Here is an 18,184-nt window from a genome sequence, read left to right on the forward strand (position 1 = left end):
AAAAGTTTTGTTTGGTTATCTTGCAATCCCGAGATAATCGTCTCCATGCTCCAAATCCATTTTAAAGCCATTTTTAAGGCATTTCGCGCATACATGAAATGAACACATTTTTCTCCAAAACTATAACAGATGCAAGCTTGTCCTGTTTGGTGGAGATGATATTTAATAAAATAAGTAGAAATCCACTAAAAGTTTTGTTTGGTTATCTTGCAATCCCGAGATAATCGTCTCCATGCTCCAAATCCATTTTAAAGCCATTTTTAAGGCATTTCGCGCATACATGAAATGAACACATTTTTCTCCAAAACTATAACAGATGCAAGCTTGTCCTGTTTGGTGGAGATGATATTTAATAAAATAAGTAGAAATCCACTAAAAGTTTTGTTTGGTTATCTTGCAATCCCGAGATAATCGTCTCCATGCTCCAAATCCATTTTAAAGCCATTTTTAAGGCATTTCGCGCATACATGAAATGAACACATTTTTCTCCAAAACTATAACAGATGCAAGCTTGTCCTGTTTGGTGGAGATGATATTTAATAAAATAAGTAGAAATCCACTAAAAGTTTTGTTTGGTTATCTTGCAATCCCGAGATAATCGTCTCCATGCTCCAAATCCATTTTAAAGCCATTTTTAAGGCATTTCGCGCATACATGAAATGAACACATTTTTCTCCAAAACTATAACAGATGCAAGCTTGTCCTGTTTGGTGGAGATGATATTTAATAAAATAAGTAGAAATCCACTAAAAGTTTTGTTTGGTTATCTTGCAATCCCGAGATAATCGTCTCCATGCTCCAAATCCATTTTAAAGCCATTTTTAAGGCATTTCGCGCATACATGAAATGAACACATTTTTCTCCAAAACTATAACAGATGCAAGCTTGTCCTGTTTGGTGGAGATGATATTTAATAAAATAAGTAGAAATCCACTAAAAGTTTTGTTTGGTTATCTTGCAATCCCGAGATAATCGTCTCCATGCTCCAAATCCATTTTAAAGCCATTTTTAAGGCATTTCGCGCATACATGAAATGAACACATTTTTCTCCAAAACTATAACAGATGCAAGCTTGTCCTGTTTGGTGGAGATGATATTTAATAAAATAAGTAGAAATCCACTAAAAGTTTTGTTTGGTTATCTTGCAATCCCGAGATAATCGTCTCCATGCTCCAAATCCATTTTAAAGCCATTTTTAAGGCATTTCGCGCATACATGAAATGAACACATTTTTCTCCAAAACTATAACAGATGCAAGCTTGTCCTGTTTGGTGGAGATGATATTTAATAAAATAAGTAGAAATCCACTAAAAGTTTTGTTTGGTTATCTTGCAATCCCGAGATAATCGTCTCCATGCTCCAAATCCATTTTAAAGCCATTTTTAAGGCATTTCGCGCATACATGAAATGAACACATTTTTCTCCAAAACTATAACAGATGCAAGCTTGTCCTGTTTGGTGGAGATGATATTTAATAAAATAAGTAGAAATCCACTAAAAGTTTTGTTTGGTTATCTTGCAATCCCGAGATAATCGTCTCCATGCTCCAAATCCATTTTAAAGCCATTTTTAAGGCATTTCGCGCATACATGAAATGAACACATTTTTCTCCAAAACTATAACAGATGCAAGCTTGTCCTGTTTGGTGGAGATGATATTTAATAAAATAAGTAGAAATCCACTAAAAGTTTTGTTTGGTTATCTTGCAATCCCGAGATAATCGTCTCCATGCTCCAAATCCATTTTAAAGCCATTTTTAAGGCATTTCGCGCATACATGAAATGAACACATTTTTCTCCAAAACTATAACAGATGCAAGCTTGTCCTGTTTGGTGGAGATGATATTTAATAAAATAAGTAGAAATCCACTAAAAGTTTTGTTTGGTTATCTTGCAATCCCGAGATAATCGTCTCCATGCTCCAAATCCATTTTAAAGCCATTTTTAAGGCATTTCGCGCATACATGAAATGAACACATTTTTCTCCAAAACTATAACAGATGCAAGCTTGTCCTGTTTGGTGGAGATGATATTTAATAAAATAAGTAGAAATCCACTAAAAGTTTTGTTTGGTTATCTTGCAATCCCGAGATAATCGTCTCCATGCTCCAAATCCATTTTAAAGCCATTTTTAAGGCATTTCGCGCATACATGAAATGAACACATTTTTCTCCAAAACTATAACAGATGCAAGCTTGTCCTGTTTGGTGGAGATGATATTTAATAAAATAAGTAGAAATCCACTAAAAGTTTTGTTTGGTTATCTTGCAATCCCGAGATAATCGTCTCCATGCTCCAAATCCATTTTAAAGCCATTTTTAAGGCATTTCGCGCATACATGAAATGAACACATTTTTCTCCAAAACTATAACAGATGCAAGCTTGTCCTGTTTGGTGGAGATGATATTTAATAAAATAAGTAGAAATCCACTAAAAGTTTTGTTTGGTTATCTTGCAATCCCGAGATAATCGTCTCCATGCTCCAAATCCATTTTAAAGCCATTTTTAAGGCATTTCGCGCATACATGAAATGAACACATTTTTCTCCAAAACTATAACAGATGCAAGCTTGTCCTGTTTGGTGGAGATGATATTTAATAAAATAAGTAGAAATCCACTAAAAGTTTTGTTTGGTTATCTTGCAATCCCGAGATAATCGTCTCCATGCTCCAAATCCATTTTAAAGCCATTTTTAAGGCATTTCGCGCATACATGAAATGAACACATTTTTCTCCAAAACTATAACAGATGCAAGCTTGTCCTGTTTGGTGGAGATGATATTTAATAAAATAAGTAGAAATCCACTAAAAGTTTTGTTTGGTTATCTTGCAATCCCGAGATAATCGTCTCCATGCTCCAAATCCATTTTAAAGCCATTTTTAAGGCATTTCGCGCATACATGAAATGAACACATTTTTCTCCAAAACTATAACAGATGCAAGCTTGTCCTGTTTGGTGGAGATGATATTTAATAAAATAAGTAGAAATCCACTAAAAGTTTTGTTTGGTTATCTTGCAATCCCGAGATAATCGTCTCCATGCTCCAAATCCATTTTAAAGCCATTTTTAAGGCATTTCGCGCATACATGAAATGAACACATTTTTCTCCAAAACTATAACAGATGCAAGCTTGTCCTGTTTGGTGGAGATGATATTTAATAAAATAAGTAGAAATCCACTAAAAGTTTTGTTTGGTTATCTTGCAATCCCGAGATAATCGTCTCCATGCTCCAAATCCATTTTAAAGCCATTTTTAAGGCATTTCGCGCATACATGAAATGAACACATTTTTCTCCAAAACTATAACAGATGCAAGCTTGTCCTGTTTGGTGGAGATGATATTTAATAAAATAAGTAGAAATCCACTAAAAGTTTTGTTTGGTTATCTTGCAATCCCGAGATAATCGTCTCCATGCTCCAAATCCATTTTAAAGCCATTTTTAAGGCATTTCGCGCATACATGAAATGAACACATTTTTCTCCAAAACTATAACAGATGCAAGCTTGTCCTGTTTGGTGGAGATGATATTTAATAAAATAAGTAGAAATCCACTAAAAGTTTTGTTTGGTTATCTTGCAATCCCGAGATAATCGTCTCCATGCTCCAAATCCATTTTAAAGCCATTTTTAAGGCATTTCGCGCATACATGAAATGAACACATTTTTCTCCAAAACTATAACAGATGCAAGCTTGTCCTGTTTGGTGGAGATGATATTTAATAAAATAAGTAGAAATCCACTAAAAGTTTTGTTTGGTTATCTTGCAATCCCGAGATAATCGTCTCCATGCTCCAAATCCATTTTAAAGCCATTTTTAAGGCATTTCGCGCATACATGAAATGAACACATTTTTCTCCAAAACTATAACAGATGCAAGCTTGTCCTGTTTGGTGGAGATGATATTTAATAAAATAAGTAGAAATCCACTAAAAGTTTTGTTTGGTTATCTTGCAATCCCGAGATAATCGTCTCCATGCTCCAAATCCATTTTAAAGCCATTTTTAAGGCATTTCGCGCATACATGAAATGAACACATTTTTCTCCAAAACTATAACAGATGCAAGCTTGTCCTGTTTGGTGGAGATGATATTTAATAAAATAAGTAGAAATCCACTAAAAGTTTTGTTTGGTTATCTTGCAATCCCGAGATAATCGTCTCCATGCTCCAAATCCATTTTAAAGCCATTTTTAAGGCATTTCGCGCATACATGAAATGAACACATTTTTCTCCAAAACTATAACAGATGCAAGCTTGTCCTGTTTGGTGGAGATGATATTTAATAAAATAAGTAGAAATCCACTAAAAGTTTTGTTTGGTTATCTTGCAATCCCGAGATAATCGTCTCCATGCTCCAAATCCATTTTAAAGCCATTTTTAAGGCATTTCGCGCATACATGAAATGAACACATTTTTCTCCAAAACTATAACAGATGCAAGCTTGTCCTGTTTGGTGGAGATGATATTTAATAAAATAAGTAGAAATCCACTAAAAGTTTTGTTTGGTTATCTTGCAATCCCGAGATAATCGTCTCCATGCTCCAAATCCATTTTAAAGCCATTTTTAAGGCATTTCGCGCATACATGAAATGAACACATTTTTCTCCAAAACTATAACAGATGCAAGCTTGTCCTGTTTGGTGGAGATGATATTTAATAAAATAAGTAGAAATCCACTAAAAGTTTTGTTTGGTTATCTTGCAATCCCGAGATAATCGTCTCCATGCTCCAAATCCATTTTAAAGCCATTTTTAAGGCATTTCGCGCATACATGAAATGAACACATTTTTCTCCAAAACTATAACAGATGCAAGCTTGTCCTGTTTGGTGGAGATGATATTTAATAAAATAAGTAGAAATCCACTAAAAGTTTTGTTTGGTTATCTTGCAATCCCGAGATAATCGTCTCCATGCTCCAAATCCATTTTAAAGCCATTTTTAAGGCATTTCGCGCATACATGAAATGAACACATTTTTCTCCAAAACTATAACAGATGCAAGCTTGTCCTGTTTGGTGGAGATGATATTTAATAAAATAAGTAGAAATCCACTAAAAGTTTTGTTTGGTTATCTTGCAATCCCGAGATAATCGTCTCCATGCTCCAAATCCATTTTAAAGCCATTTTTAAGGCATTTCGCGCATACATGAAATGAACACATTTTTCTCCAAAACTATAACAGATGCAAGCTTGTCCTGTTTGGTGGAGATGATATTTAATAAAATAAGTAGAAATCCACTAAAAGTTTTGTTTGGTTATCTTGCAATCCCGAGATAATCGTCTCCATGCTCCAAATCCATTTTAAAGCCATTTTTAAGGCATTTCGCGCATACATGAAATGAACACATTTTTCTCCAAAACTATAACAGATGCAAGCTTGTCCTGTTTGGTGGAGATGATATTTAATAAAATAAGTAGAAATCCACTAAAAGTTTTGTTTGGTTATCTTGCAATCCCGAGATAATCGTCTCCATGCTCCAAATCCATTTTAAAGCCATTTTTAAGGCATTTCGCGCATACATGAAATGAACACATTTTTCTCCAAAACTATAACAGATGCAAGCTTGTCCTGTTTGGTGGAGATGATATTTAATAAAATAAGTAGAAATCCACTAAAAGTTTTGTTTGGTTATCTTGCAATCCCGAGATAATCGTCTCCATGCTCCAAATCCATTTTAAAGCCATTTTTAAGGCATTTCGCGCATACATGAAATGAACACATTTTTCTCCAAAACTATAACAGATGCAAGCTTGTCCTGTTTGGTGGAGATGATATTTAATAAAATAAGTAGAAATCCACTAAAAGTTTTGTTTGGTTATCTTGCAATCCCGAGATAATCGTCTCCATGCTCCAAATCCATTTTAAAGCCATTTTTAAGGCATTTCGCGCATACATGAAATGAACACATTTTTCTCCAAAACTATAACAGATGCAAGCTTGTCCTGTTTGGTGGAGATGATATTTAATAAAATAAGTAGAAATCCACTAAAAGTTTTGTTTGGTTATCTTGCAATCCCGAGATAATCGTCTCCATGCTCCAAATCCATTTTAAAGCCATTTTTAAGGCATTTCGCGCATACATGAAATGAACACATTTTTCTCCAAAACTATAACAGATGCAAGCTTGTCCTGTTTGGTGGAGATGATATTTAATAAAATAAGTAGAAATCCACTAAAAGTTTTGTTTGGTTATCTTGCAATCCCGAGATAATCGTCTCCATGCTCCAAATCCATTTTAAAGCCATTTTTAAGGCATTTCGCGCATACATGAAATGAACACATTTTTCTCCAAAACTATAACAGATGCAAGCTTGTCCTGTTTGGTGGAGATGATATTTAATAAAATAAGTAGAAATCCACTAAAAGTTTTGTTTGGTTATCTTGCAATCCCGAGATAATCGTCTCCATGCTCCAAATCCATTTTAAAGCCATTTTTAAGGCATTTCGCGCATACATGAAATGAACACATTTTTCTCCAAAACTATAACAGATGCAAGCTTGTCCTGTTTGGTGGAGATGATATTTAATAAAATAAGTAGAAATCCACTAAAAGTTTTGTTTGGTTATCTTGCAATCCCGAGATAATCGTCTCCATGCTCCAAATCCATTTTAAAGCCATTTTTAAGGCATTTCGCGCATACATGAAATGAACACATTTTTCTCCAAAACTATAACAGATGCAAGCTTGTCCTGTTTGGTGGAGATGATATTTAATAAAATAAGTAGAAATCCACTAAAAGTTTTGTTTGGTTATCTTGCAATCCCGAGATAATCGTCTCCATGCTCCAAATCCATTTTAAAGCCATTTTTAAGGCATTTCGCGCATACATGAAATGAACACATTTTTCTCCAAAACTATAACAGATGCAAGCTTGTCCTGTTTGGTGGAGATGATATTTAATAAAATAAGTAGAAATCCACTAAAAGTTTTGTTTGGTTATCTTGCAATCCCGAGATAATCGTCTCCATGCTCCAAATCCATTTTAAAGCCATTTTTAAGGCATTTCGCGCATACATGAAATGAACACATTTTTCTCCAAAACTATAACAGATGCAAGCTTGTCCTGTTTGGTGGAGATGATATTTAATAAAATAAGTAGAAATCCACTAAAAGTTTTGTTTGGTTATCTTGCAATCCCGAGATAATCGTCTCCATGCTCCAAATCCATTTTAAAGCCATTTTTAAGGCATTTCGCGCATACATGAAATGAACACATTTTTCTCCAAAACTATAACAGATGCAAGCTTGTCCTGTTTGGTGGAGATGATATTTAATAAAATAAGTAGAAATCCACTAAAAGTTTTGTTTGGTTATCTTGCAATCCCGAGATAATCGTCTCCATGCTCCAAATCCATTTTAAAGCCATTTTTAAGGCATTTCGCGCATACATGAAATGAACACATTTTTCTCCAAAACTATAACAGATGCAAGCTTGTCCTGTTTGGTGGAGATGATATTTAATAAAATAAGTAGAAATCCACTAAAAGTTTTGTTTGGTTATCTTGCAATCCCGAGATAATCGTCTCCATGCTCCAAATCCATTTTAAAGCCATTTTTAAGGCATTTCGCGCATACATGAAATGAACACATTTTTCTCCAAAACTATAACAGATGCAAGCTTGTCCTGTTTGGTGGAGATGATATTTAATAAAATAAGTAGAAATCCACTAAAAGTTTTGTTTGGTTATCTTGCAATCCCGAGATAATCGTCTCCATGCTCCAAATCCATTTTAAAGCCATTTTTAAGGCATTTCGCGCATACATGAAATGAACACATTTTTCTCCAAAACTATAACAGATGCAAGCTTGTCCTGTTTGGTGGAGATGATATTTAATAAAATAAGTAGAAATCCACTAAAAGTTTTGTTTGGTTATCTTGCAATCCCGAGATAATCGTCTCCATGCTCCAAATCCATTTTAAAGCCATTTTTAAGGCATTTCGCGCATACATGAAATGAACACATTTTTCTCCAAAACTATAACAGATGCAAGCTTGTCCTGTTTGGTGGAGATGATATTTAATAAAATAAGTAGAAATCCACTAAAAGTTTTGTTTGGTTATCTTGCAATCCCGAGATAATCGTCTCCATGCTCCAAATCCATTTTAAAGCCATTTTTAAGGCATTTCGCGCATACATGAAATGAACACATTTTTCTCCAAAACTATAACAGATGCAAGCTTGTCCTGTTTGGTGGAGATGATATTTAATAAAATAAGTAGAAATCCACTAAAAGTTTTGTTTGGTTATCTTGCAATCCCGAGATAATCGTCTCCATGCTCCAAATCCATTTTAAAGCCATTTTTAAGGCATTTCGCGCATACATGAAATGAACACATTTTTCTCCAAAACTATAACAGATGCAAGCTTGTCCTGTTTGGTGGAGATGATATTTAATAAAATAAGTAGAAATCCACTAAAAGTTTTGTTTGGTTATCTTGCAATCCCGAGATAATCGTCTCCATGCTCCAAATCCATTTTAAAGCCATTTTTAAGGCATTTCGCGCATACATGAAATGAACACATTTTTCTCCAAAACTATAACAGATGCAAGCTTGTCCTGTTTGGTGGAGATGATATTTAATAAAATAAGTAGAAATCCACTAAAAGTTTTGTTTGGTTATCTTGCAATCCCGAGATAATCGTCTCCATGCTCCAAATCCATTTTAAAGCCATTTTTAAGGCATTTCGCGCATACATGAAATGAACACATTTTTCTCCAAAACTATAACAGATGCAAGCTTGTCCTGTTTGGTGGAGATGATATTTAATAAAATAAGTAGAAATCCACTAAAAGTTTTGTTTGGTTATCTTGCAATCCCGAGATAATCGTCTCCATGCTCCAAATCCATTTTAAAGCCATTTTTAAGGCATTTCGCGCATACATGAAATGAACACATTTTTCTCCAAAACTATAACAGATGCAAGCTTGTCCTGTTTGGTGGAGATGATATTTAATAAAATAAGTAGAAATCCACTAAAAGTTTTGTTTGGTTATCTTGCAATCCCGAGATAATCGTCTCCATGCTCCAAATCCATTTTAAAGCCATTTTTAAGGCATTTCGCGCATACATGAAATGAACACATTTTTCTCCAAAACTATAACAGATGCAAGCTTGTCCTGTTTGGTGGAGATGATATTTAATAAAATAAGTAGAAATCCACTAAAAGTTTTGTTTGGTTATCTTGCAATCCCGAGATAATCGTCTCCATGCTCCAAATCCATTTTAAAGCCATTTTTAAGGCATTTCGCGCATACATGAAATGAACACATTTTTCTCCAAAACTATAACAGATGCAAGCTTGTCCTGTTTGGTGGAGATGATATTTAATAAAATAAGTAGAAATCCACTAAAAGTTTTGTTTGGTTATCTTGCAATCCCGAGATAATCGTCTCCATGCTCCAAATCCATTTTAAAGCCATTTTTAAGGCATTTCGCGCATACATGAAATGAACACATTTTTCTCCAAAACTATAACAGATGCAAGCTTGTCCTGTTTGGTGGAGATGATATTTAATAAAATAAGTAGAAATCCACTAAAAGTTTTGTTTGGTTATCTTGCAATCCCGAGATAATCGTCTCCATGCTCCAAATCCATTTTAAAGCCATTTTTAAGGCATTTCGCGCATACATGAAATGAACACATTTTTCTCCAAAACTATAACAGATGCAAGCTTGTCCTGTTTGGTGGAGATGATATTTAATAAAATAAGTAGAAATCCACTAAAAGTTTTGTTTGGTTATCTTGCAATCCCGAGATAATCGTCTCCATGCTCCAAATCCATTTTAAAGCCATTTTTAAGGCATTTCGCGCATACATGAAATGAACACATTTTTCTCCAAAACTATAACAGATGCAAGCTTGTCCTGTTTGGTGGAGATGATATTTAATAAAATAAGTAGAAATCCACTAAAAGTTTTGTTTGGTTATCTTGCAATCCCGAGATAATCGTCTCCATGCTCCAAATCCATTTTAAAGCCATTTTTAAGGCATTTCGCGCATACATGAAATGAACACATTTTTCTCCAAAACTATAACAGATGCAAGCTTGTCCTGTTTGGTGGAGATGATATTTAATAAAATAAGTAGAAATCCACTAAAAGTTTTGTTTGGTTATCTTGCAATCCCGAGATAATCGTCTCCATGCTCCAAATCCATTTTAAAGCCATTTTTAAGGCATTTCGCGCATACATGAAATGAACACATTTTTCTCCAAAACTATAACAGATGCAAGCTTGTCCTGTTTGGTGGAGATGATATTTAATAAAATAAGTAGAAATCCACTAAAAGTTTTGTTTGGTTATCTTGCAATCCCGAGATAATCGTCTCCATGCTCCAAATCCATTTTAAAGCCATTTTTAAGGCATTTCGCGCATACATGAAATGAACACATTTTTCTCCAAAACTATAACAGATGCAAGCTTGTCCTGTTTGGTGGAGATGATATTTAATAAAATAAGTAGAAATCCACTAAAAGTTTTGTTTGGTTATCTTGCAATCCCGAGATAATCGTCTCCATGCTCCAAATCCATTTTAAAGCCATTTTTAAGGCATTTCGCGCATACATGAAATGAACACATTTTTCTCCAAAACTATAACAGATGCAAGCTTGTCCTGTTTGGTGGAGATGATATTTAATAAAATAAGTAGAAATCCACTAAAAGTTTTGTTTGGTTATCTTGCAATCCCGAGATAATCGTCTCCATGCTCCAAATCCATTTTAAAGCCATTTTTAAGGCATTTCGCGCATACATGAAATGAACACATTTTTCTCCAAAACTATAACAGATGCAAGCTTGTCCTGTTTGGTGGAGATGATATTTAATAAAATAAGTAGAAATCCACTAAAAGTTTTGTTTGGTTATCTTGCAATCCCGAGATAATCGTCTCCATGCTCCAAATCCATTTTAAAGCCATTTTTAAGGCATTTCGCGCATACATGAAATGAACACATTTTTCTCCAAAACTATAACAGATGCAAGCTTGTCCTGTTTGGTGGAGATGATATTTAATAAAATAAGTAGAAATCCACTAAAAGTTTTGTTTGGTTATCTTGCAATCCCGAGATAATCGTCTCCATGCTCCAAATCCATTTTAAAGCCATTTTTAAGGCATTTCGCGCATACATGAAATGAACACATTTTTCTCCAAAACTATAACAGATGCAAGCTTGTCCTGTTTGGTGGAGATGATATTTAATAAAATAAGTAGAAATCCACTAAAAGTTTTGTTTGGTTATCTTGCAATCCCGAGATAATCGTCTCCATGCTCCAAATCCATTTTAAAGCCATTTTTAAGGCATTTCGCGCATACATGAAATGAACACATTTTTCTCCAAAACTATAACAGATGCAAGCTTGTCCTGTTTGGTGGAGATGATATTTAATAAAATAAGTAGAAATCCACTAAAAGTTTTGTTTGGTTATCTTGCAATCCCGAGATAATCGTCTCCATGCTCCAAATCCATTTTAAAGCCATTTTTAAGGCATTTCGCGCATACATGAAATGAACACATTTTTCTCCAAAACTATAACAGATGCAAGCTTGTCCTGTTTGGTGGAGATGATATTTAATAAAATAAGTAGAAATCCACTAAAAGTTTTGTTTGGTTATCTTGCAATCCCGAGATAATCGTCTCCATGCTCCAAATCCATTTTAAAGCCATTTTTAAGGCATTTCGCGCATACATGAAATGAACACATTTTTCTCCAAAACTATAACAGATGCAAGCTTGTCCTGTTTGGTGGAGATGATATTTAATAAAATAAGTAGAAATCCACTAAAAGTTTTGTTTGGTTATCTTGCAATCCCGAGATAATCGTCTCCATGCTCCAAATCCATTTTAAAGCCATTTTTAAGGCATTTCGCGCATACATGAAATGAACACATTTTTCTCCAAAACTATAACAGATGCAAGCTTGTCCTGTTTGGTGGAGATGATATTTAATAAAATAAGTAGAAATCCACTAAAAGTTTTGTTTGGTTATCTTGCAATCCCGAGATAATCGTCTCCATGCTCCAAATCCATTTTAAAGCCATTTTTAAGGCATTTCGCGCATACATGAAATGAACACATTTTTCTCCAAAACTATAACAGATGCAAGCTTGTCCTGTTTGGTGGAGATGATATTTAATAAAATAAGTAGAAATCCACTAAAAGTTTTGTTTGGTTATCTTGCAATCCCGAGATAATCGTCTCCATGCTCCAAATCCATTTTAAAGCCATTTTTAAGGCATTTCGCGCATACATGAAATGAACACATTTTTCTCCAAAACTATAACAGATGCAAGCTTGTCCTGTTTGGTGGAGATGATATTTAATAAAATAAGTAGAAATCCACTAAAAGTTTTGTTTGGTTATCTTGCAATCCCGAGATAATCGTCTCCATGCTCCAAATCCATTTTAAAGCCATTTTTAAGGCATTTCGCGCATACATGAAATGAACACATTTTTCTCCAAAACTATAACAGATGCAAGCTTGTCCTGTTTGGTGGAGATGATATTTAATAAAATAAGTAGAAATCCACTAAAAGTTTTGTTTGGTTATCTTGCAATCCCGAGATAATCGTCTCCATGCTCCAAATCCATTTTAAAGCCATTTTTAAGGCATTTCGCGCATACATGAAATGAACACATTTTTCTCCAAAACTATAACAGATGCAAGCTTGTCCTGTTTGGTGGAGATGATATTTAATAAAATAAGTAGAAATCCACTAAAAGTTTTGTTTGGTTATCTTGCAATCCCGAGATAATCGTCTCCATGCTCCAAATCCATTTTAAAGCCATTTTTAAGGCATTTCGCGCATACATGAAATGAACACATTTTTCTCCAAAACTATAACAGATGCAAGCTTGTCCTGTTTGGTGGAGATGATATTTAATAAAATAAGTAGAAATCCACTAAAAGTTTTGTTTGGTTATCTTGCAATCCCGAGATAATCGTCTCCATGCTCCAAATCCATTTTAAAGCCATTTTTAAGGCATTTCGCGCATACATGAAATGAACACATTTTTCTCCAAAACTATAACAGATGCAAGCTTGTCCTGTTTGGTGGAGATGATATTTAATAAAATAAGTAGAAATCCACTAAAAGTTTTGTTTGGTTATCTTGCAATCCCGAGATAATCGTCTCCATGCTCCAAATCCATTTTAAAGCCATTTTTAAGGCATTTCGCGCATACATGAAATGAACACATTTTTCTCCAAAACTACTAACAGATGCAAGCTTGTCCTGTTTGGTGGAGATGATATTTAATAAAATAAGTAGAAATCCACTAAAAGTTTTGTTTGGTTATCTTGCAATCCCGAGATAATCGTCTCCATGCTCCAAATCCATTTTAAAGCCATTTTTAAGGCATTTCGCGCATACATGAAATGAACACATTTTTCTCCAAAACTATAACAGATGCAAGCTTGTCCTGTTTGGTGGAGATGATATTTAATAAAATAAGTAGAAATCCACTAAAAGTTTTGTTTGGTTATCTTGCAATCCCGAGATAATCGTCTCCATGCTCCAAATCCATTTTAAAGCCATTTTTAAGGCATTTCGCGCATACATGAAATGAACACATTTTTCTCCAAAACTATAACAGATGCAAGCTTGTCCTGTTTGGTGGAGATGATATTTAATAAAATAAGTAGAAATCCACTAAAAGTTTTGTTTGGTTATCTTGCAATCCCGAGATAATCGTCTCCATGCTCCAAATCCATTTTAAAGCCATTTTTAAGGCATTTCGCGCATACATGAAATGAACACATTTTTCTCCAAAACTATAACAGATGCAAGCTTGTCCTGTTTGGTGGAGATGATATTTAATAAAATAAGTAGAAATCCACTAAAAGTTTTGTTTGGTTATCTTGCAATCCCGAGATAATCGTCTCCATGCTCCAAATCCATTTTAAAGCCATTTTTAAGGCATTTCGCGCATACATGAAATGAACACATTTTTCTCCAAAACTATAACAGATGCAAGCTTGTCCTGTTTGGTGGAGATGATATTTAATAAAATAAGTAGAAATCCACTAAAAGTTTTGTTTGGTTATCTTGCAATCCCGAGATAATCGTCTCCATGCTCCAAATCCATTTTAAAGCCATTTTTAAGGCATTTCGCGCATACATGAAATGAACACATTTTTCTCCAAAACTATAACAGATGCAAGCTTGTCCTGTTTGGTGGAGATGATATTTAATAAAATAAGTAGAAATCCACTAAAAGTTTTGTTTGGTTATCTTGCAATCCCGAGATAATCGTCTCCATGCTCCAAATCCATTTTAAAGCCATTTTTAAGGCATTTCGCGCATACATGAAATGAACACATTTTTCTCCAAAACTATAACAGATGCAAGCTTGTCCTGTTTGGTGGAGATGATATTTAATAAAATAAGTAGAAATCCACTAAAAGTTTTGTTTGGTTATCTTGCAATCCCGAGATAATCGTCTCCATGCTCCAAATCCATTTTAAAGCCATTTTTAAGGCATTTCGCGCATACATGAAATGAACACATTTTTCTCCAAAACTATAACAGATGCAAGCTTGTCCTGTTTGGTGGAGATGATATTTAATAAAATAAGTAGAAATCCACTAAAAGTTTTGTTTGGTTATCTTGCAATCCCGAGATAATCGTCTCCATGCTCCAAATCCATTTTAAAGCCATTTTTAAGGCATTTCGCGCATACATGAAATGAACACATTTTTCTCCAAAACTATAACAGATGCAAGCTTGTCCTGTTTGGTGGAGATGATATTTAATAAAATAAGTAGAAATCCACTAAAAGTTTTGTTTGGTTATCTTGCAATCCCGAGATAATCGTCTCCATGCTCCAAATCCATTTTAAAGCCATTTTTAAGGCATTTCGCGCATACATGAAATGAACACATTTTTCTCCAAAACTATAACAGATGCAAGCTTGTCCTGTTTGGTGGAGATGATATTTAATAAAATAAGTAGAAATCCACTAAAAGTTTTGTTTGGTTATCTTGCAATCCCGAGATAATCGTCTCCATGCTCCAAATCCATTTTAAAGCCATTTTTAAGGCATTTCGCGCATACATGAAATGAACACATTTTTCTCCAAAACTATAACAGATGCAAGCTTGTCCTGTTTGGTGGAGATGATATTTAATAAAATAAGTAGAAATCCACTAAAAGTTTTGTTTGGTTATCTTGCAATCCCGAGATAATCGTCTCCATGCTCCAAATCCATTTTAAAGCCATTTTTAAGGCATTTCGCGCATACATGAAATGAACACATTTTTCTCCAAAACTATAACAGATGCAAGCTTGTCCTGTTTGGTGGAGATGATATTTAATAAAATAAGTAGAAATCCACTAAAAGTTTTGTTTGGTTATCTTGCAATCCCGAGATAATCGTCTCCATGCTCCAAATCCATTTTAAAGCCATTTTTAAGGCATTTCGCGCATACATGAAATGAACACATTTTTCTCCAAAACTATAACAGATGCAAGCTTGTCCTGTTTGGTGGAGATGATATTTAATAAAATAAGTAGAAATCCACTAAAAGTTTTGTTTGGTTATCTTGCAATCCCGAGATAATCGTCTCCATGCTCCAAATCCATTTTAAAGCCATTTTTAAGGCATTTCGCGCATACATGAAATGAACACATTTTTCTCCAAAACTATAACAGATGCAAGCTTGTCCTGTTTGGTGGAGATGATATTTAATAAAATAAGTAGAAATCCACTAAAAGTTTTGTTTGGTTATCTTGCAATCCCGAGATAATCGTCTCCATGCTCCAAATCCATTTTAAAGCCATTTTTAAGGCATTTCGCGCATACATGAAATGAACACATTTTTCTCCAAAACTATAACAGATGCAAGCTTGTCCTGTTTGGTGGAGATGATATTTAATAAAATAAGTAGAAATCCACTAAAAGTTTTGTTTGGTTATCTTGCAATCCCGAGATAATCGTCTCCATGCTCCAAATCCATTTTAAAGCCATTTTTAAGGCATTTCGCGCATACATGAAATGAACACATTTTTCTCCAAAACTATAACAGATGCAAGCTTGTCCTGTTTGGTGGAGATGATATTTAATAAAATAAGTAGAAATCCACTAAAAGTTTTGTTTGGTTATCTTGCAATCCCGAGATAATCGTCTCCATGCTCCAAATCCATTTTAAAGCCATTTTTAAGGCATTTCGCGCATACATGAAATGAACACATTTTTCTCCAAAACTATAACAGATGCAAGCTTGTCCTGTTTGGTGGAGATGATATTTAATAAAATAAGTAGAAATCCACTAAAAGTTTTGTTTGGTTATCTTGCAATCCCGAGATAATCGTCTCCATGCTCCAAATCCATTTTAAAGCCATTTTTAAGGCATTTCGCGCATACATGAAATGAACACATTTTTCTCCAAAACTATAACAGATGCAAGCTTGTCCTGTTTGGTGGAGATGATATTTAATAAAATAAGTAGAAATCCACTAAAAGTTTTGTTTGGTTATCTTGCAATCCCGAGATAATCGTCTCCATGCTCCAAATCCATTTTAAAGCCATTTTTAAGGCATTTCGCGCATACATGAAATGAACACATTTTTCTCCAAAACTATAACAGATGCAAGCTTGTCCTGTTTGGTGGAGATGATATTTAATAAAATAAGTAGAAATCCACTAAAAGTTTTGTTTGGTTATCTTGCAATCCCGAGATAATCGTCTCCATGCTCCAAATCCATTTTAAAGCCATTTTTAAGGCATTTCGCGCATACATGAAATGAACACATTTTTCTCCAAAACTATAACAGATGCAAGCTTGTCCTGTTTGGTGGAGATGATATTTAATAAAATAAGTAGAAATCCACTAAAAGTTTTGTTTGGTTATCTTGCAATCCCGAGATAATCGTCTCCATGCTCCAAATCCATTTTAAAGCCATTTTTAAGGCATTTCGCGCATACATGAAATGAACACATTTTTCTCCAAAACTATAACAGATGCAAGCTTGTCCTGTTTGGTGGAGATGATATTTAATAAAATAAGTAGAAATCCACTAAAAGTTTTGTTTGGTTATCTTGCAATCCCGAGATAATCGTCTCCATGCTCCAAATCCATTTTAAAGCCATTTTTAAGGCATTTCGCGCATACATGAAATGAACACATTTTTCTCCAAAACTATAACAGATGCAAGCTTGTCCTGTTTGGTGGAGATGATATTTAATAAAATAAGTAGAAATCCACTAAAAGTTTTGTTTGGTTATCTTGCAATCCCGAGATAATCGTCTCCATGCTCCAAATCCATTTTAAAGCCATTTTTAAGGCATTTCGCGCATACATGAAATGAACACATTTTTCTCCAAAACTATAACAGATGCAAGCTTGTCCTGTTTGGTGGAGATGATATTTAATAAAATAAGTAGAAATCCACTAAAAGTTTTGTTTGGTTATCTTGCAATCCCGAGATAATCGTCTCCATGCTCCAAATCCATTTTAAAGCCATTTTTAAGGCATTTCGCGCATACATGAAATGAACACATTTTTCTCCAAAACTATAACAGATGCAAGCTTGTCCTGTTTGGTGGAGATGATATTTAATAAAATAAGTAGAAATCCACTAAAAGTTTTGTTTGGTTATCTTGCAATCCCGAGATAATCGTCTCCATGCTCCAAATCCATTTTAAAGCCATTTTTAAGGCATTTCGCGCATACATGAAATGAACACATTTTTCTCCAAAACTATAACAGATGCAAGCTTGTCCTGTTTGGTGGAGATGATATTTAATAAAATAAGTAGAAATCCACTAAACGTTTTGTTTGGTTATCTTGCAATCCCGAGATAATCGTCTCCATGCTCCAAATCCATTTTAAAGCCATTTTTAAGGCATTTCGCGCATACATGAAATGAACACATTTTTCTCCAAAACTATAACAGATGCAAGCTTGTCCTGTTTGGTGGAGATGATATTTAATAAAATAAGTAGAAATCCACTAAAAGTTTTGTTTGGTTATCTTGCAATCCCGAGATAATCGTCTCCATGCTCCAAATCCATTTTAAAGCCATTTTTAAGGCATTTCGCGCATACATGAAATGAACACATTTTTCTCCAAAACTATAACAGATGCAAGCTTGTCCTGTTTGGTGGAGATGATATTTAATAAAATAAGTAGAAATCCACTAAAAGTTTTGTTTGGTTATCTTGCAATCCCGAGATAATCGTCTC

Source organism: Anomaloglossus baeobatrachus, unplaced genomic scaffold, assembly GCF_048569485.1.
Source record: "Anomaloglossus baeobatrachus isolate aAnoBae1 unplaced genomic scaffold, aAnoBae1.hap1 Scaffold_2511, whole genome shotgun sequence".
NCBI lineage: Eukaryota > Metazoa > Chordata > Amphibia > Anura > Aromobatidae > Anomaloglossus > Anomaloglossus baeobatrachus.